This window comes from Cetorhinus maximus, chromosome 27 (assembly GCF_964194155.1).
Source record: "Cetorhinus maximus chromosome 27, sCetMax3.hap1.1, whole genome shotgun sequence".
NCBI classification, from domain to species: domain Eukaryota; kingdom Metazoa; phylum Chordata; class Chondrichthyes; order Lamniformes; family Cetorhinidae; genus Cetorhinus; species Cetorhinus maximus.
In genome coordinates, this window is record NC_135905.1 from 29,050,622 (window position 1) to 29,072,870 (window position 22,249).

Genomic DNA, 22,249 nt, shown 5'->3' on the forward strand with positions numbered 1-22,249 from the left:
CACAGCAAGTTATCTAGTTTCCATTACACAACCAAAGCCATTAAGGATAGATGACCTGGTTGTTGTGGATCCTTCTGTGTACAAAATGGCTGCTGATTTTGTCTAAATAATTGACACTGTAATTCATTGTACAAGCCCTCTGCAATGTTCATCAGAAAGGTGCTTATATAAATATGAGTCTTTGTCATATATATTCGTGAAAATATAGATTTACATAGAAAACTGGCTTGAGAGTATGGGTACATTTTTCCTTATTTCCACATCACTGGGTGACATAATTATTTAGTTGCAGATGCTGGGAGAATTCATCATTTTGCAGTCAGCTATTCTCCCAACCCACCGGTAACTATAATGGATGAGATAGCCCAAGCCTCAAACATAACTTGATTCAGCAATAAGTCACGGATCTATTATGAAGTTGCAGCTTTGGGAAAATATATTTGGGGCTGAGGGAATAACTCGTCGGTGACAAAGTCACAAGAGGTTTGTGATCACCCTCACTGCAGATATTTATTATGTTACAAGTGTTGGTCATCAGTTTTCACCTATGTTATTCACATTGCCGAGCATAAATATAAATAAGTGAAGTATAAAGTGTTATCTTTTATAGAAGATGTTGTGTTTATCTGTGATTTAGCATCCTAATCTAGCATGGGGGCTACTCCAGTGTAAGACTATATTTCATGAGTCTTATATATCATTTGTTGAATATTCTGTGAGATCCTAGGTATGTGTTAGTAAATCAACACAGACACAATTTGGTGCCATAAAAACACCTTTCATAAAATGTATTTTAATTAAAGTAGTAGTTTAGAAGTTTGCCCGAATCCTGTAGTGCCTTATAATCCCTTTATGCCTTCATATATTTCCCTGACGTGGATTAAGAACAGTGTCAAAGAGGAAGGGGCCAAATTGAGCCGTATTCTTCCCCCATATTTGCAGTTTTCACTCGCCATGGACTGGCCCCAGTTTAGGAACAAGGTGATTAAGCACAGAGAAATCATGATAAAAAATGAAAACTTCAAACTTTTCTCGACCTCTAAACTCAGTCCCTGACTATTTCCATTCCATAAAGAGCATTTTTATGGCCCCAGGAGGTCTGCAGTCATACCGTTCCAATTGAATATTTGATTGTGTATTTCCAAAAGCATGACCTTCAGTCCTATTCTGCCAGCTCATAATTATTGAAGGAATCAGACAACCTAGAATCAAAGGGAAAGGAAAGACTAGGGTCTTTGTTCAAAATATTCTCCTCTCTTAGAAGAAAATATACGTACGAAAAATTACTTTCATTTTTTGCTTGAAAGTGCCAGGTTTTGGGGGAGTTTGAAGACTGCATTGATCTGATAACATTACTGACTGGTTGTGTTTATGAGCTCAACATTCCAGAGCAGCTCTTGGGCAGTTCACATCGTTTCTTAAGGAGCTGCCTGGATCCATGGACACACTCTACATTAATCACCTTGGAGGATGACTGTACTTGTGGGTCTTTATTCAAATGTCAAAAAAATTACTGATATGCATACTGGATTTTTCAATTAGAAGGACATGGGATGCCTTGAACCTTTCTTAAGTTAAATAATTTGGATGTTGTATTTTCTGTGTGCGCACCTCATTGCAGTTGGTTGGTGGGCACGAATGTTTATTCCATTGTCTTCAGATTTGTTTGCACTCGCATCCTACAATTTTAATTCATTCGGGTAAATTGACTAATCTGCCGTTTGAGTGAAGAGCCGCGCTGGAAGAGAGCATAAGTTAGCAATGGGACTATCACAGTAGATCGCACGTTCTCTGACCCCCACCCCATTTGAAGCTGGCTCCCTGCTGGTATTATGGGATTGGTAAATTCATCCTACAACTTAGCTTAAAGAGGCTTCTTACATGCCCAATTGTCAACCTTTTAATAACTCATTGCTTCATTTCCATTGAGTTGTGTCCCCTGAATTACCTGGGGCACTTCACAATTTCCCACTGCCTTTCTCTTTATTGTAATGCTCTTCATTTTGTATCCAGTAAATGTGTAGCCACTGACAATTATACAGTGTTTATTCTCTTCTTTCTTTCTATCATGGCAATTATAACCTATGATGAATGTGATAATGACAATAAATCAACAGCAGCAAAGAGGCATTAGGCATTAGGCCTTTATAGCTGGACAATTACCTTTATGGTTTGAGGAAAAATGAGTTTGTTCCTAATCTGGTTCTCAGGGATACAAGTCTGGAGTACAGTAACTCTGATAATTCACCACTATTGAAGAATGACACTTTGGTGCAGTAGGAGGTGCTCTTTAGGGTTGAATCAGCTTTCTTTCAGGCCATTTATAAGATGTTATAAAGCATTTGTGCCTAATGCCAAAGTATTGAATGTCTCAAGTTTTTTCACAAGTTTGCATAGTTTAATGTGTTGAAACTTAATATTTCACCAGTTGGCCTGCCAGTGGGATAATTCAAGCAACCAGACTCGTCCACTGACAGTGCACGCATTTGGGTGTTATCTAGCTGTGATTTTCCCAACTGTTTAATGGTTGCAAAATCGTGACCAGATGCCTGAATTTCTGATGTGCACTCCCATAGAGTGAGCCTCCTCACTGCGCTCACAGGCCAACAATAACAATAACATCTTGTGTTTATGTAGCACATTTAATGTAATAAAATGTCCCAAGGCACTTCACAGAATGTTACTAAAAAGTAATGACATCGAACCGCTAAGGAAATATTAGGATCGATGACCAAAAGCTTGGCCAAAGAGTTGGGTTTAAGGAATGTCTTAAAAGAAGGAAAAATATGGTAGAGAGGCAGAGAGGTTTGAGGAGGGAATTTCGGAGCGTAGGGCCCATACAGTTGAAGACACGACCTCCAATGGTGGAGTGATTAAAATTGGCAATGCTCAAGAGGCAAGGAGCAAAGATATTGTTGAATGTTATAGGGCTGGAGGATATTACAGAGATAGATGGGGAGGGAGGTGGGGGCAAGGCCAAGGAGGGATTTGAAAACAAGGATGAGATTTCAAATTTAAAATCGAGGCATTGCTTAACAGGGAACCAGTGTAAGTCTCTGACCGCAGAGGTTATGCATGAACAGGATTTGGTGCGAGTTCAGACATGGGCATGCAGAATTTTGGATGCCCTCAAGTTTATGTAGAGGAGAATGTGGGAGGCTGGCCAGAAATGCTTTGGAATAGACAAGTCCAGAGGTAAAGCCTGGATGAGGGTCTTAGCAGCAGATGAGCTATGGTAAGAGGGGAGTGTTACAGAGGTGGAAATAAGTGGCCTTACATATGGCATGGATATGGGGTCAGAAGCTCATCTCAGGGTCAAATATGATACCAAGGTTGTAAACAGTCTGACAGCTGCCAGTGGGAGGGATGGAGTTGATGGCTAGAGAAGAGTTTGTGGTAGCGACTGACGACAATGTCTTCAGCCTTCCCAATATTTAGTTGGAGGAAATTTATTCTTATCCAGTACTAGATGTTGGACAGGCAGTCTGAAATTTTAGAAGCAGTGGAGAGGTCAGGAGGTGCTGGTGAAATGGAAACTGATGCTGTGCTTTCAGATGATGTTACTGAAAGGCAGCGTGTAGAAGAGAAAAAGGAGGGGGCCCCAGTGATAGGTTCTTGGGGCCACCCAAGGTAACAGTGTGGTGGCTTGAAGAGAAGCCATTGCAGGTAATTGTCTGGCTATGACTGGACAGATATGAAAGGAACCAGATGAATGCAGTCCTCTCCAGCTGGATGACAGGGGAGAGGCATTGGGGCAGGAGGATGTGGTTAACTGTGTCAAAGGCTGCAGACAGGATGAGAAAGACGGGGAAGGATAGTTTACCTTTGTCGTAGTCACACTGGATGTTATTTGTGATTTTGATAAAAACCATTGTGGTACTGTGCAATAACTCCATAAACTTTCACTTAAAGATAGGGGTTAGGAGCTTCTGCTCAGTCGTGCTGGTTTATCCAACAAAATTCACCCAAAATTGACCAAAGCAACGCAAAAGATTGAGGAATTTCAAGGGCAAATTCAGTCCAGTGCAAATTGAGTTTCCATGATCTTTTTCACTGCTTTAAAAAAAAACTAGAGATCATTCCCACCCACAGAACTTGCCATATCCCCAGATTGAATTAATCACCATAGTGTGTTTCCGCTATTTGCTTCAAGAAGGCTATTAAAATGTAGCTGCTGTTTTTAGGTGCAAGTGCCCTAGTAGGCACCTTTTAAAAGCTTTTAAACATTCAAAAATATTTAATTTACGAAGAAACTGACTACCGTACACCAACGAAACGAGTAAATTGTCCTGTACAGTTTTTAAAGTTATTTTCAATCAATTAAACTGGGGCTACTAACAAGTTCTGATTAAAAATGCTTCTTGTTTCTGATTAAACCTATTTTCATTTGTATTAATCAAATTTCACCAAGTTATCACTCTCAAATGTAGCAAGAAATATTTTTTGATGCAAAGTTGAAAAATAAAATGCATTCTAAAATGCTGTCTGATTGCACTGCATCGTGGAAGATTTTGTGAAACAAAAGCAGAAAATGCTGGAAAAACTTAGCAGGTCTGACAGCATCTGTGGAGAGAAACAGAGTTAATGTTTCGAGTCCGTATGCCTCTTCTTTAGAGCTGATGACTTGAAATGTTAACTCTGTTTTTCTCTCCACAGACGTTGTCAGACCTGCTGAGTTTTTCCAGCATTTTCTGTTCTTGTTTCAGAATTTCTAGCATCCGCAGTGTTTTGCTTTCATCTTAGTGGAAAACTTGTTTGGTGACATGAAAATTAATTTGAGCAAAAAAAATTCAATTCAGAAAACGAATGCAATTTTGAGCACAATTTGTTCCCAGGTCGCCTATTGTGCCCAAAGCAGAATCTCTACCCCAGGATATTACCTTGTGATGGTCGGGTTTGTAGGATTCTCTGCCTGATAATCGATGTAACTGGCAAAAGCAGTGATAATCGTCAGCCATCAATAAAGTCAACTTGCAGGATTAGTTCATTCCTTAGGCAATGGGTCTGTTGCAGTTTTCAAAAGCTTCTTGATCATGCAACATATATCTAACAAAGACCTCTGGACACTTAGATGTCAGATTCATAAGCATCTGGTGGGCCTCCTCTAAATCCCCTTAAAATGTTCGGCTAATCTAGAATGAGCTTTGACCTTCCTCTGACCTGTCCCATGCAGAGCTAGAAGTACTTGATGCTGTAACTTGCTCACAAATTGGAAAGGGAATCTTCCATTTCCCTAACGCTGTTATCCACTGTTTTAATGAGAATGAATGCACCAAGTAATGAGTGAATTGCAGTGAAACGCAAGTGTTAATTGTGACTGCTGAAAAGCATTGGTGGCTTGTAAATTTAATTGCTGCTGTTGCAGTCTGGCTTCCCAAAGGGAGCATTATCTTTCTGTAATCTACCCAGCTGGCTCTTTCTTTCATGTATTCCTAGATCCTAGAAGCGGGATTGATGGAAAGGAAGGGCCAGCATATTAAGTTAATGACTTGGGTGGGAGATTAGAGGCAGAAAAATCCATTTCTAATCGCAGCCTCAGTAAGTGGTAACCAAGCGTAGCAAATAACATATTTTCCAAGCTTATTGCTCTTATCAAAAGTGATGGATAGGAAATATAGGTCATACATTAGCAAAACTGATACTGCTGCTTGTGCAATGAATGGGCACAGAGCCCTCAGCTTCCCTCACAATATTGCAACCAGCTAGGATCTTCTGGTATAAATGGGATATTTCTGAGAATTTTTTAAAACTCTGTGCTCAATATTGTGCCTTTGTTCCAACAGTATTTTGGATTTTCAGTACCCGTTTCCTGCTCTCAATGGAAACTAAGGTGCATCAGTTATGTGGAGGGGATAAGGTCAGGTTGCAGTTAATCTTCCATTCCCTCACCCTACTGCATTGAATTTCAGACTCAAAACACAATCTCCTATTCTATATTGTTCTCTTTCAGAACCTCCTAACTGTAGGACTCCTTATCTTTCCAGTCTTTTCTCCCTCCTGGGGTTTTCAGGTTTTTAAGGAAAGTATCAACTGAATTATTGATTTTCCTTGCCTAACCAAGCGAGGAAAGATTTGACTGAGGAGATGTTGGTGTTGTATATTTGATATATCTCAGAGCAATGTAGAGATGATACTGTTTTCTGAGTGTGAAACTGCTTTGTCTCTGCAATCACAAAATGCCTGCACTCATGCTTGTAGCTCAGCTTCTAGTAGCTTCTTGTGATGCCTTTTTATTTTGCTCTGAGTCAACACCCAGGCTTAACTAATCTAGCACGGTGAGCATTGATTAGTCATCAGACTCTCATAATCAAACACAGAACAATTGAACACCACAGATGCTATATAAATTGAGAGTGAAAGCTATCTGGAATGGTCTATAATAACAAAGGAAGAACTTGCTACCCAAGCCAAGATGCGAGAGGAGGTAACTGGTACACTAGAAGAACTTACAATTGAGAGGAAGGAGGTATTGGAAAGGATATCATTACTTAAAATAAATAAGGTACCAGGACCAGATGAGATACATCCAAGGGTACTGAGGGAAGTGAGAGTAGAAATTGCAGAGGCACTAGTGATAATCTTTCAGACTTCCTCAGACACAGGGGAGGTGCCAGAGGACTGGAGAACTGTGAAAGTTACACCCTTGTTCAAAGAGGGGTGCAAGGATAAAGCTGGCAACTGCAGGCCAGTTAGTTTGACCTCAGTGATAGGTAAACTTCTGGAAACTATAGTACGGGATAAAATCAATAATCACTTAGACAAGTGCAGGATAATTAAGAAAAGCCAGCATGGATTCATCAAGGGAAAATCATGTTTAACTAACTTGCTGGAGTTTTTTTTGAGGAGGTAACAGAGAAAGTTGATAAAGGAAACACTGTTATATGGTGTATATGGATTTTCAAAAAGCATTTGATACAATACCACACAATAGACTTGTGAGCTAAATTCTAGGCATGGAATAAAAGAGAAAGTAGGCACTTAGATAAGAAATTGGCTGAGTGACAGGAAACAGAGTAGTGATATAAATGGTTGTTTTTGATATTGGAGGAAGGTTTGTATTGGAGTTCCCTAGGGATTGGTGTTGGGACCCTTGCTCTTCCTGATATATATTAATGACCTAGACTGTGGTGTGCAGGGCATGATTTCAAAATTTGCAGATGATATGAAGATTGGAAATGTTGTCAACTGTGATGGGGATAGTCTTGAACTTCAAAAGCACATAGACATGTTGGTGGGTTGGGTAGACAAGTGGCAGATGAAGTTCAATGCAGAGAAGCGTGGGGTGATTGATTTTGGCAGGAAAGATATGGTGAGACAGTATAAAATAAAGGGAGAGCCTTTAAAGGAGGTGCAGGAACAGAGGGACCTTAGTGTATATGTACATAGGTCATTGAAGATGATAGGGCATATTGAGAGAATAGTTAATAAAGCATATGGTATCTTAGGCTTTACTAATAGGGGCATTGAGTACAGGAGTAAGGAGGTCATGTTGAACTTGTATAAGACACTAGTGAGGCTTCATCTGGAGTACTGTGTCCAGTTGTGGGTGCCATACTTAAGGAAGGATGTGAAGGCATCGGAGAGAGTACAGAGGAGATTCATAAGAATGATTCTTGGGACGAAGAACTGTAGCTAAGAGGATAGATTGGAGAGGCAGGGACTGTTTTCCTTGGAGCAAAGAAGGCTGAGAAGAGACTTGATAGAGGTATTCAAGATCCTGAGAGGTATGGACAGGGTAAATAGTGAGAAACTGTTCCCACTCAAGGGAACATCAAGAACTAAAGGACACAGATTCAAAATAGTCGGCAAAAGGAGTAAATGTGATGTGAAGAAAAATGTTTTCACCCAGGCGGTGGTTGGAGTCTGGAACAAACTTCACCCAGGTGGTGGAGGCAGGTTCGATCGAGGTATTCAAAAGGGAATTGGATTGCTACCTGAAAAGAGAGAATGTGCAATGTTACGGGGATAAGACAGGGAAGTGGGACTAGGTGGAATGCCCTTTCAGAGAGCCAGTGCAGATTCGATGGGCCAAATGGTCTCCTCCTGCACTGTAAAGATTCTGTGATACTGTGAACTCTTGAAAACTAAAGCATCACCCAGGAAATTGTCCAGCAAACCACAGAAAGTGAGTAACGGGGCCATGACAAGGTTTGGTAACTAACTAAAAAGAAGAAACGCAGGCATAACCAGAGCTTAATAGCAATGGGGGAGAGGGTGGTGGGTGGGTACTGAGTGCCCAGGCATATGTGTTGAGTCCTTTCCTTCCTGTTACACGTAAATGTCCTGGAATCAAACTCTCAAGGTAACATGGGATTAAAGCTTTCAAAGAGCTGCCAAAGACATGACAGTCCAAAACGCCTCTTTCTGTAGTGTAAGATGTGTTGATTCTAATGTGAATTCAGAGGAGGTAGCCAAAATCCTCAAAGAAAGCACAGGTGGAGTTCATATCCATGTAGGACAGTGTGATTGAGCCAGGGAGGTACCTGGTTTGCACAGTTCATTTCCACACTACATTTGCTTGTTAAGCCACTGGAGGGAGCCCTGCACCTGCTATTGATAGTTCATGAAGATTTTTAATTGGGTACAGGTTAACCAATTCACCTGATTGGCCAGAAGCATTTCAATAATGATTTCTTACAGGCTCCGCGAAACATTATGTTAAAGACTATATTATGGGTTGCAATATCTTCAGAAGAGAAGAAAAAATTAATTAAAAAAGGCTTACATTTGTATAGAACCTTACATGGCCATTGGGTTCTTAAAGTGCTTTACAGCCAATGAAGTTCATTTGAAGTGTCATCACTGTTATAATGTAGGAAATACAACAGCCAATTTGCACACAGCAAGCTCCCACAAACAGCAATATGACCATGAGCAGGTAATCTGTTTTTGTGATGTTGATTGATGGATAAATGTTGGCTAGGACACAGGGGATAACTCCCCTGCTCTTCTTCAACATGGTGCCATGGGATCTTTCACAACCACCTGAACAGCAGACAGGCTTTAACATCTCATCTGAAAGTCAGCACCTTCGACAGTGCAGCATACCCTCAATGCTGCACTGGAGACTCGGTGTTGATTTTTGTGCTTAAATCCTGGAATGGGACTTGAACCTGGAACCTTGTGCTCAGAGTCAAGAGTGCTACCCACTGAGCTGCAACTGGTACAAAGAGCTGAAGAAAAGTTTTTTTTGGCCAGTGAAGTGAACTTCTTGGAGCTCCATTAGTTGCTAGCAGTCTGTAATTATGTACTTAACAGAGAGCTGTGTCTACCCTATTGGAGGTGGTGGAGATCGCTCAGTAGGTGCTCAGTGGACAAGTCTAAATTTGACCTTTTGTTGAATCGCTGGCCGCAGCCTCTCTTCCAATGACGTACTTGAGCCTATCGGCCATTATATAAAATGCAACAAAGTCTACAGATTTCATACCTGCAGTGGCTAGTCAGAAGTTTCTCCACTAAAGGAAATTGGGAGATCAGGGGGTTTCATTAGTTGACAACCTAAAGTCAAAGATGCATGAAGACCAGGTATTACACAGAAGCAAGTTGGAAAGTAAGGCTTTTATTTTTAAAATCCAGAACCTGTCTGATTTCCATTTGGCTGATTATCTGTTTAGCCATCATGCACCGAGGGTTTGTCTGCCACACCTCAAAGACACATGTAAAGTAAATGTTACTTCTACTTCATTGACTCAAATAATCTGGAATAAACTGCGAGTTTTCCACCTGAGCTGCATTAAAGAATAGTTCTTCAAAAAAGGAAATGAATTCCAGACATTGGGTGGAATTTTACAGCCCCGTTGAGGTGGGGGTGGGGCCAAAAAATGCGGCGAGCTGTTCAAAAGTCCATTGGTTTTGACGGGACCGGAAAATCCCGCTGGTGGGAGGGGCCCTATTATCTGCTGGTCTCTTTTGACCTCTGGAGAAAAACCGGGGATTTGAAAGTAGGCTGCAAACAAGAAAAAATTACTTCAGCCTCTAAGCCGGTGCCATCACATTCCATTTAGGCCAAGGTTGAAAAGTGGATTTATAGGGACAACTCGGGTTAAACAGAGATCCGTCACAAGCAACTCAGGTCCTACAATACAATTGAGCAATGCCACGGGAGATCAGCTAGATCAGTTTAGAAATTTTGGAGCTGGTTAGTTCGACCCTGGATGGCTGGTGAATCCTCTCTGAGACGAAGTCACCATCTAGATTTCAGAATCAGTAAAAGGATTAGAAATCAGGTATGGCCAGCAGCTAGGCAGGCTGAGAACCTGGAAAATATTCACGGCTTTGAAAACTGGTTAATCACTACAGACTAGGAATACAAACATTGCCTTTTTTCTTGATGTTCCCGTTTGGGATATTTTTTAATGCTTATTAACCTGGAGCTGAAGAGCTCGCTTTTAATTATAGAAGTGTTTGCATTTAGATGGATTTTGACATAATTGGCATGATAGTGGCTAGACTGACCTTTCAGGCCATTGGAAACCCTGTATGTATTTGACCTGAGGAGGTGAGAGTGCTGAAATGATTAGTCATGCTATAGAGAATCGAGCTGCCTCTGGACAGGGTTAATGAAAGGTTAACATGGAGAGGCCCATGGTCTGTCAAGCCAAATTATGGGCTCTGAGATAACCGTGGGTGATTTTTTTTGTTAGCAGTCCTAAGACACTATCTCCTTGCTTTTCAGTGCACACTGTCTTCAGTAACACAAGCTTTTATTGGTACTTTTTCTGGTTGCTTTTCCAATCCTACTACATATTCTCCTCATCAATTTGATAAAGGATGACAGTGCAAAATGCCACCCAAAGGGAGCAACTTGCTTTCCCAAGTCAGGCATGATAAAGACAAAGTGCAACATCATGTCCCCTCTGCTTCACTTTTACAGTCTGCACTAATGCCAGTCTCAACAGAATACCACCGATGTAAATGGTTAGCAGTGAATCTGAAGGCAACGTCATTCTTAAGGCTTTTTCAAAATTCATTTACGGGATGTGGGGGTCAGTATTTATTACCCATCCCAAATTGCTCTTGAGAAGATGGTGGTGAGCTGCCTTCTTGAAGTGATTGTGTCTAAGAAAGGATTTTGTTGACTAAAAATGATCCATTGTGTGTTCCAGTGCCAGTCAGTACTAATGGGATACCTATTAGTTTGTATGTATTGCTGAAAAGAAACACATTTCCCTGTTGCTGAAGCTTTTCATCTCGCACTCATCAGGTCAAATGCAAGAATGTCAAATTTCAAACAATCAGAACAATTTATACTACAGGAGAAAAGGGTGCTAACTGGTTGGCAAATCAATGCTGAGGCAAAAAGGTTGTGATCATGTGAAATTTGACATTTGTGCATTTATCCTGATGAGTATTACATGAAAAGCTTTGACAACATGTCTCTCTTTTCAGCAATATTCAAGCGACTGAGCGGAATGTGCACATTGTAAATTAATGACAATTCATTGTAGCTAAAGTAACGTACACAGATTCTAAACTATTTCATGCATACAGTAAGTAATAATTATAACATTAAAACATCATCAAACTCGGATTTATATTCAGTGATAAGGCTCCCGTCTCAACTGGAGCTTCCTAGTGAAACTTGATAGCAAGACAATTGCCACATTTACTTACACAATAGTTGAAAGAACACATTGGGTGTAAGATTTGGAATTCTCTAGTCCTCTGGCACCACCGCTGTATGTAAGGAGGCTTGGAAGATTATGGCTAGTACCTCTGCAATTTCCCCCCTTGCTTCCCTCAGCAACCTCGGATGCATCCCTTCCCGTCCTGCTAAGTTATCAGCTTTAAGTACAGCCAGTCTTTCTAAACCTCTGCTTTATCAGTATTTACTCCATCATATGTTAAGGATTTTCAGGGGTTTCATCAAGATTTTATGACAGCTTAGTTTTCAAGTAAACCTTTTCAGTCTCACCAATTGATCTCAGAACTAGTACATGCATGATAGAAGCTGTAATGGGCATTAGTTGGATTTCATGAAAGTAGAGTTTTAAAAGAGGGGCTTTATTTATGGTGTTTCTGCACTATAGCACTGATTTTGGAGAAGCAGTCCTCAGTACCAAGCTCCGGGAAACGTTCCCCGTGTTTACAATTTTACCTGGCACTGTTCTCCATCAAGCATCCAGCAGAAGAGGAGGCTCCCTCTTCTAGCAGCTCAGTGTAAAGCCCATGGAAATATACCAAGAGCACTGAAAAGTTGCCATTGGCCAGAGATTTTAAACAGAAAAATATCATGGGAGGAACAGATCTCATCAATGATTCATTGTCAGTATATCAAAGTAAAACAAGTACTGCTGAAAAAAGAAACATGTCAAAGCTTTTTGTTTTATACTCATCAGGACACTTTGCAAGAATTCTAATACAAGGGGAAGACAACAATTTATACTATATGAGAAGAGAGTGCTGATTAGCTGGCAAGTGGTCTCTGATTGGTAGAGGTGTTGCCATGGAGAATGCAACAGTGATAGTGACTGACAGTTAACTGCCAAGCATTGTTTGAAATTTAAACCAGGCAGCTTGACCCTGATTGGTTAAGGCATTGCCCTGAGGAATGAGTCAGCGAATGGCTGTCATTTATTTTATTTGGCTGTTACAGGCACAAAGTGCATACATGTTCTTTCTGTCCGCAAAGAACAGGGCCCTGTGTATTAATATATGTAGCTTCCAGTACATGCAAATGTGCCACACCGGTGCATTCTCCATGGCAATGCCTCTACCAATCAGAGTCTACTTGCCAACCAATCAGCACTCTCTTCTCATGCAGTATAAATTGTTGTTTTCCCCTTATATTGTTATTCTTGTGAAGTGTCCTGATGAGTGCAAGATGAAAAACTTTGACATGTTTCTTTTTTCAGCAATACTCACATTATGTACTACCAAAAGTAAAACAAGTTGTTACTGGACTGAGATAATCTTAACATCACTTTACTTGGCGGAGTGTAGGGGAAGATCTAAAAGGAATAGTGACAATATCAGATATGTTAAGGAATTGGCAAAGGGAAATTAGCAACAGGAAAGTCTTGTGATATCTTTGGTTAGCCTGGTAATGTTGACTGACTGATCAGACCACAAAATTCAGGACCACTAACAATAGCTTGGTAATCTTACCCAGTGAGCCTACAAGGGTGGTCTGTATCCTGTGGGATAATACTCCTGTTATGCATCTTGGGATGTCTTACCATGCTAAAGACTCTATGTAAATACGTTGTTGTTAAAATAGAGGTGCAGTAGGGAATGAGCTTCTAACTGAATTAAAGCACATTTTTGGGCAGAGCAAATGGAACTTTGCCCCACACATCACCAATGGTGCCCATGGCCTGGAGCACTCATTACTTCTCTGGGCACTGAGAGTGCCAGCGTTTTCTCTTTTCCAGAACGAGTATCCTTCAGCTTGATGGTCACAAAAATATACCCTCAGAAAATGCTGTCTGAGCGGTCTCCTGGGAGCCAACACTCATCCTTCAACCAATAGAACTAAAAAAACAAATACTACAGATAGTGGCTTATAGATCAACCCAGTGTATAAGACAATCCCATTTTTTTCAGTCCTCAAAATTTTGCATACACTCGATGTATAAGTTCATCCCCCTTTCCAGCCACGACATGCTATACTTGCATTAGTAGTCAGCCTTAACTTTTCACCCCACAAAAGGATGTTTTACTTACTGGTGCCTTATAACTAGGTGCAAAGGATCAAGCAGGCGATACAGGATATGTTGCAAAGATGTACGGGAGTTTAAGACACCTGCACACAGAGAAGGGCTCGCATGGTGAACGACAAAAATGGCAACCAGCCATGACAATGCTGGCTTCCCACTTTGTGCTTGGTGGATAAGTCGACTCCGTTTTTGGAGACGTTTCTCAAGGCTTCAAAGATCGACTTACATGGCGATATCTATGGAAGTGATCGTTCATCGGATCGCAACGGCCTGGTTTTTTTGTGATGATGATGTTAGTGAAATTGTCAGTGTTCGCTGACATTACCCTGCTGAAACTAACAGTAACTTTGGCAGTTTGGACACGCATAAATAAATGCTGAAATCCAAATGATGTCAGTGAGTCTACTCCCCTCCATAGGGTGCACTGCAGGGGTTCCCAGAGATGGCAATCTCCATGAGATCATCACATCAGTGAGAACTTCCACTCTAACACTGTTAGTCTCATTGGAAAAATTCTGCAAAAAGTTACACCTTGTCGAATGTGGTGTAACTTTTGTACTGGGTTTTTTAATGGCTTCCTAACTTCAAAATTGTTGCTAAACACCCTCTCTGACCCTGAAAAACTAATTTTATATTTGTGGGCTGTCCAGTTTCTCCACAATGATTAAAAATTCCACATATTTTTAAAAACATGAAAAAGATTATTTATTTTTAAAAGTCTATGTTTATTTTAACTTCCATCTGAATACAGTCAAATTAATTTTGCTATCTGAAAATTTAAATTAAAAACGTAAGTGTTTTTAGCTTCCTGGTTTGCTCTGTGTGAACACCTCAATTTTGTTGGTTGCCTACCCACTTTCTGACATCCCTGTTGCATGTCAAGTCATCCCCTGGATTTGTCACCAGATTTAAACTACCATTGAGAAATGGGATAGGAATGCCATTTAGATCTTTGTGGGCAGCTTTCTTCAAAGTCAGTGACGAATGCCCTTGCTTTATTATTCTGATGTCATTATTCTGATGTCACAGGCAACGAGTGGCTGTCAAGTTGACCCATGTAGCAACAATGGCTGGCTTCAAGCTAGTTCGCTGTACGTGAAGCACTCTAAGATGTTTTTGAAGCACTTTGAGCTGCTTCCGAGAAGTGACATGATGCGCTGGATAAATGCAAGTCATTTAACTTATGACGGCCATCTGAGAAGCAGATATAAAGCTTATTGTGTATCTATGTGGGGGTGGGGGGGGAGAAGATAGATGAATATGAAGCCTCTCAGCAGATGATTTGCAAGCGTTGAATGTTTCCAGCAGGTGTTGCTATCTCCACTCAGTCCTGTCAGTCATTACCCGCTTCCTCACGTTACCTTGTGAAGAGAATTTAATCTCCTCTTTGTGTTTAATTTGTACCAGTTCTTTTCTGAGATGAAGATTCCTATGGAGCACGCAGCAAAACAGAAAGGTAATTCTTCAGCCATAAATGATTCTACAGCAACTGGTCCAATTTGCAAGCAAATTTATAAATCCTGTTTGCATACAACCCTCTTGACTAGAAATTGTTGAAGTGAAGTCTTGGATTTCCCCAAAGCACAAATACAATACAGTAGGACGAATAAATGTTTAGATTGCTTATAACTTTCCATGTATTGGTTCGTTTTGGATGCAACCAATACTGAGCACCAATCTGCCTGCTGGGGAAAATTTAAAATATCCCACAGCGCTATTTCTAAGATCTGGTATCCTGGAGAATATCTATCCCTCAATCAACATCACAAATACAGAATATCTGGTCATTATCACATTGCAGCTTGTGGGAATTTGCTGTGGGCAAATTGGCTGCCACGTTTCCTACATTACAATAGTGACTACACTTCAGAAGCATTTCATTGGCTGTAAAGTGCTCTGAGACATCCGATGATTATGAAAAGCGCTATTTAAATGCAAGTCTTTCTTTCTTTATAAGCCACCATTATTGATGATGTTACTTCTATTCAGAATATTTTCTTGGTCAGATGAATCCAAATTCCGTACTTTCTCTGTTTGATTTTTATGGGTTCTTGAATGATGAAGAAACTATAAAACTGACCTTATAGTAAAACACAGATATCTTGGTTTGGCTCAGTTGGTGGTACCTGTTGTCTCTGAGCCACAAGTCTAATTCCCACTCCAGGATTTGAATAACCTAGGCTCACACTCCAGTGCCCTGATGACGGAGAACTAGGTTGTGCTGTCTTCAGATTAACATGTTTAATTGGGGCCTTTTTAGCGGTTTCAGCGGGTGCCACCAATTTATTCCAAGAAGGGCAGTGAGCTCTCTTGCTTCAAGCAACACTACAATTGCATACATCAAAAAATCCCACAAATGGCATTGAGAAGCAGGATTAGTCTTCTCTGTTTTTTGTAATCATGTTGTGTGAGGGATGAGTGATTGGGTGAATATTTAAATATTGCCATGGGATCTTTAACGCCCACTTGGGCAAGCAGTGAGGGCTTGGTTTAACATCTCATTTAAAGCACTAAAAAGTGCCTTGCACTGACCAGATGATTCCTGAATAGGATTGCTCCCAGTAGTACCATGATGTGATGGATAGGGCTAATTCAGCATCCAAATCCATGGCCTATGTATGAATAAGCAGAACGGTACCAAACTGGTTTTAAAGCGTGCTCAGGGATCCTTTGAGTTTCATCGGCATGTTGAATAACTTGCCCAGAGTTTATTTAATTGGGTTGGGAATATGTGCCCTCCCATCTCCACTTGCGAAAAATTTGAATATCTACTGGCTGGGAAGAGAGCTCTGTGTATAAACACACCTGCACAGAATTCTTTCCTGGCGGAGAGAATTCAAACTGGAGCCAGACAATGTACACCAAGTGCTGTTGGGCTGCACCTAGTGGTTTCAGACTGATGGCGACAGTATAAATACAATCCTTAGATAATAAGTTTTCTTTGCATCTTAAAGGCCAAGCCTGTGATGATTATTGTTGCCTTATCTATGCTGTATCATTCTCTGATAGCGTCAGGTTGCCCTGCTGCTCTCAAAGTGTTGCCTTGCTCCATCAAGCTGTGCTTTGTGTTAATTGGCTTGCCTGTTTTTTTATGTGCTTGTGTTATTTATGAGGATTTGGCCACAAAACCAGCTGGTGATTTTTTTTATGAGGGTCTGTTTCAATTAAGAGGCACTAACTCCCAAGAGTGCCGTACAAAGGGAAGAGAAATCGCTGTTTACTGGCAGGGAATTGATGGAGGAAGTATAGGGCGTAACAAGCACAGTGGAAACACTGGGAATGTTTTTCGAGGAACATACAGTATTTTGAGTTCTGTACTAACCATGGCTGAGAGTCAAGGTGCTGTTTCAGGTGAATGGTGAATGACCTCTGGGCATTGCTTTTTCACCTTTTCTCTTGGTAGCTCAGGAGCACCTTCAACACGTTGATCCACAAAGAACCAAGTGTAGTCCTATCCCTGTGTTTATGTTATTGAAACTGGATCTCTTTTCTTGATAGTGGGAGACAGATGTAGACCTTTTTATGCTGGCTGTTTATTAGGTTTGGATCACAGGAAAGCCATGCCAGCGTGTTGGCTTCCCCAGTTTACACTGTTGGAATCATCTCCCTTATCTTGTTGTTGCTGTATAGTTGGCCACTTGATGCCTGCTGAAGTGTCCTGGCAATCTTTTAAGCTGCAAAAGAGATCGCTGCATAATGCACATCTGATCACATAAAGACGGGCGATAAACATGGCCATTGCCAGCGTTGCCCACAGGCAAGAATGATGAAAACAAAAATTGAAAACAGAAAGAGGCAAGCAATTGAAATAATTTGGACTACATGGTGGCTCAGAAAGCTGATAGGTGATGAGACAAAAGAAAGCTTTGGTACTGGGGAAAGAATGGCTGGAGGGACAAGAGGTCTATTGTATACACAATGAGCGAGAAGCTCAATTTCCTGTTTTGTGCCTATAAACTGGGTATTAAGCCTCCTAATTCTGCATCATAATCTGTTGAGTCCGACCTGGACCAGAAATACGCTGAACCTGAATTAGCTTGGGTGACTTTTAGTTGTCCAGGGCACGTGTGGGGTTCCTTAAGTATGTGAATTGCATCCTGTACCTGTTGTAGGAGTTTGAATGCTAAATTCAGGTAAAAATGGGCAGAACTCGCATCGCATTCGCTCTCCCTAGTTGAATCAGGTGTTAAGCAACCTAACCTTGGTCTTGTTGGAACTGCTGGACCCCCTCATAAAGTGGCCAAGAAGTTTTCAGTTATCATTTTTGTGGGCCAAAGAAAGGAGGAGTGCTCCTGGGCACACACAAAAACTCCCAGGCAGAAAGCTGACACCCGCCCCCACCCCCAGGTCACGTAACTCCCCGAGGCCTGACCAGGTCACGTTTGTTCTGTGTCTTTAATGAGACTCAGCCATTTTGCATTTCCATACCTTGCTTCTTCCATCGTTATAACAGTGATTACATTTCAAAAATACACCATCGGCTGTAAAGTGCTTTGTGACACCCTGAGGTTGGGAACAGTTTTATCGAAATGTCTGTATGCGTTCTTGCTTTGCTTCTCTCACAGTTTAATTCAAAGGTTTGTTTTGTCCAAAATTACCTTTTCTACACACTATCATATCTACTTCTATGAGGGGTGACCTACCAGACCCTTCCTTTTGAGACTGAAAAATCCCAGTTCCTCCAAACTCTGAACTTCCTGTCCTGTATGATTTCATGCTATATTGGGCAGTTAATTGGATCACTGAACCAGGATATGTGAGACACTTTAATGGAGAATGCCTGAATTTGGATTCTGTGTTTTGTTTTATTCTGGAATAAGTACATAGCCTCTTGTCTCATTGGGTATTATTCAGAACATTAGTACATGGTTTTGCCATTGTTGGTGTCCAGCAGAAATTTCTTTCATTGATTTTTCTTAATTGCTACTGGACTTCCTCTTGAATATCCTGTGACTGACAACTCTCAAATAAATCACAAGGAGCCTGATTGAGCACGCTGATCGGAAGAACATGACATCACGATCTCTTTCGTCTGGTTTTTTAAGTGTGGAGTTTTTTTAAAGGCGGAGTGTTTGTCCTGTTTGTTGCCATGGTAGTCAGCCTTGATTAGGTTGAATTAAATGAATGGTAATTGTCCCTTGAAGCTTACAATCTCACAGTCCATACTCAAGAGTTTAACTGCTCCTGATCGGGCCCATGTAAATGTAAATCTGTAAGGTGTTGATTAAAACAGTACAAATAGAGAGAAAAAAGTACACATTAAAATAATGAAACAAACGCTGGACATAATCAGGATCTGAAAAGTGAAAAGACGGGTTAACGTTTCAGGAAGCCCTTTGTCAGAACTTTTCCTGTTTCTTGTTCTAAAGGAGGGTCTACATCCAAAACATTAATCTGCCCTTTTCTTTTTACAGAGGCTGATGGGCCTGCAATGCACTTCCAGCGTTTTCCGGTTTTATTCATTATTCATTAAAACTGTGTTAGAGACCGGCTGCTCAAAGGAGACATTGTTTAAGTCGTCAATAACTGTCACATTATCCGGAACACAAATAACATTGGTCTCGAAATTACAGTGAGATAGGAACATAGGATGGCTTAGCGAATTTGTCTGAAATTCCTTTGCTCACTACCTTAAAGGCATTGACTCATTTATAAGAAACCTGTTACAGCTTTGGCTAAAATAGCAGGGAAAGGAATTTCAATTGAACTATGTTACTCTTAGACCCACTGTTTAATTTCGCATTTCAATCTCAAGGATTTAAACTCTGTCTAGGGGGTAGGTTACCAAAAGTACTATAAACAGAAACTTGACAGAAAGAAACGAATTTGCAATTAATAGGAGTGTTGTGCACCTAGAACAGTTCTGTGGACAGTACAGTGTCTGTTGGAAGGGATGATTTGAGATGGAGGTTATCTTGCAAGAATTGGGTGATACTGACAGGTATCTTTCTTTCCGATATCTCTTCTCTATCTTGTAGTGACTGGTTGTAAGATGTTAGAGAGAAAGCCATCTCCTGAGCAGGATGGCGGGTTGTGTTGAGAGACAGGATAGGGCAATGGGAGAAAGTAATAACTAATTTCCCTTTAGTGTAACCTTCACACACAAATAGGAATTGCCAAAATATCACGGTGGAATTCTCAATCAGAAGGCTGTCTCATAAGCAAACTGGCTCGTCAGGTAACCTGTCCTGTCACTGCTGTGTTACCACCTCATTCTGACAAGCATCTTTGGTTTGTTTTCTCTTGGTAATGGCTGTTATCTTGTCTCTCACAACAGGTTTAAGTTTCTTCTTTCAATCCCTGGATGTGTTAGAGGGGAAATCCTAGCATCATAAAGCACAGAAGGAGGCCATTTGGCCCATCATGCTAGCTCTCTGAAAGAGCCCCCAATTTATTCCCTAGACATTCTAGGGAATAAAATCTGCCCCAGTTATTTCCTATGGCTTCTCTTATTTTTCTGAATGATTTAGTGTCCACTATTAACCTTGAGCTGCTGACCAGTAGAAATTGCCAATTACTACTCCTTTAACGTTATTTGTCTCGAGGTCTCAGCTTGCCTCAGTTGGTAGCACTCTTGGCTTGGGCTTAGGTTGTAGGTTCAAGTTCATTTCAGGACTTGAGCACATAATATAGGCTGACACACTGGTGCATTAGTTGAGGGAATGCTGCATTATTGGAGGTGCTGTCTTTTGGCTGAGCTTGATTGGCACCCATCCACCACTTTAAACATCCCTCCACAACCTATCCACACTAGCAGCAGTGTATACCAAATACAAGATGCAGTGCAGCAACTCACCAAGGATCCTTCAACAGCTCCTTCCAAACCCGTGACCTCTACCACCTAGGAAGGTCAAGGGCAGCAGACACATGAGGACACCACCTCCTGCAAGTTCCCCTCCAAGCCACACACCATCTTGACTTGGAACTATGTTGCCGTTCCTTCACTGTCACTGGATCAAAATCCTGGAACTCCCTCCCTAACAGCACTGTGGGTGTATCTGCACCAGGTGAACTGCAGTGGCTCACCACCAGCTTCTCAAGGGCAATTAGGGATGGGCAACAAATGCTGGCTTTGAAAACGATGCTCACATCCCAGGGAAGAATTAGTGTTGGCAAGGTCCTGTTGGCTTTTTCAGTTGAACCTTAAATTACGCTATTCAATAAAGAGCAGTAACTTCCTTTGGTGTCATGGCCAAATTCCCTTTTCAACTAATAGCAGCAAAATGAGATTAACTTATCATTCATCTCTTTTGCCATTTGTGGGACCTTGATGTTCACAAAATGACCTATATTATGGCAGCACTTAAAATGTAGCAGGAAGTTACATAAATGAAGTCCTTCTTTCTTAACTAGTTTTTACTCAAACTGCTCCCATTCCTCATTGATCAGTTATCTCGATAGCTGTTGTGAAACCACGTATACTCAATGTCACTTTCCCGCCTTGGTTCATCTTTACACATCATTCTATGCTCCATTAGACCCATCTGTTGACTGCCAGCTGCTCCTACCCACGTTTCTGTAATGCCAATAATGTCAATATTGTTGCTGGCTAATTCCAATAGTTTATTCGTAATGCTTCTTCCATTAGTATAAAAGCATTTTAGCTTATCATTCAACCCTTTTATATCCTTATTTAAACCTTTTATTGTATTAATATTTCTGTTTACCCTGAACATTATTACTTCCTTCTTCCTTTTTGTTAGTAATGTCCAGTTGCTTATCTATGTTCACTCTGCTTGTCTCTTCCAGTTAGTTCTCTCAGGTTCTGAGCCAATTTCGTAGTCAACCATCACAATCTGGTTATATTCTAGCTCTCTATATAAGTTCTGATTACCCCGGAAAGTACTCCCTCCCCAACAGCACTATGGGTGCACTTGCACTACATGGACTGCAGCGGTTCAAGAAAGCAGCTCACCACCACCTTCTCAAGGGCAGTTAGGGATGGGTAATAAATTCTGGCCAGGCCAGCAACGCCCACAACCCGTGAATGAATATTAGAAAAAGGATCCCCAATATTCCCGGGGACTTAAGATGGCTAGTATGTGGTGCAGAATGGAGTTCAAACCCATACTGGCTGTGGTAGTTCATGGGATATGGGCATCATTGGCTAGGCCAACATGTATTGCCCATCCCTAATTGCTCCTGAGAAGGTGGTGGTGAGCTGCCTTCTTGAACTGTTGCATGCTATGCTGTGTAGGTACACCCACAGTGCTATTAGGTACGGATATGACCCAGTGACAATGAAGGAACAACGATATAGTTTGAAGTCAGGATGGTGTGTGGCTTGAAGGGGAGCTTGCAGGTAGTGGTGCTCTCATGCACCTGCTGCCCTTGTCCTTCTAGGTGGTAGAGATCGTGGGTTTGGAAGGTGCTATCAAAGGAGCTTTGGTGAGTTGCTGCAGTGCATCTTGTCGATGGTACACACACTGCTGTCACTGTGCGTCGGTGGTGGAGGGAGTGAATGTCTAGATGATTAATTGGGTGACAATCAAGTGGGTTGCTTTGTCCTGGATGGTACCAAGCTTCTCCAGTGTTGTTGGAGCTGCATTTATCCAGGCATTTGGAGAGTGTTCCAACACACTCCTGACTAG

General features: G+C 41.2%; 1 pseudogene; it reads left to right on the top strand.

The window, feature by feature from the left end:
• Positions 1–3,469: 3,469 nt before the first annotated feature.
• Positions 3,470–22,249, top strand: part of LOC144668498 (heparan-alpha-glucosaminide N-acetyltransferase-like) — a 123,848-nt pseudogene continuing 105,068 nt past the window's right edge.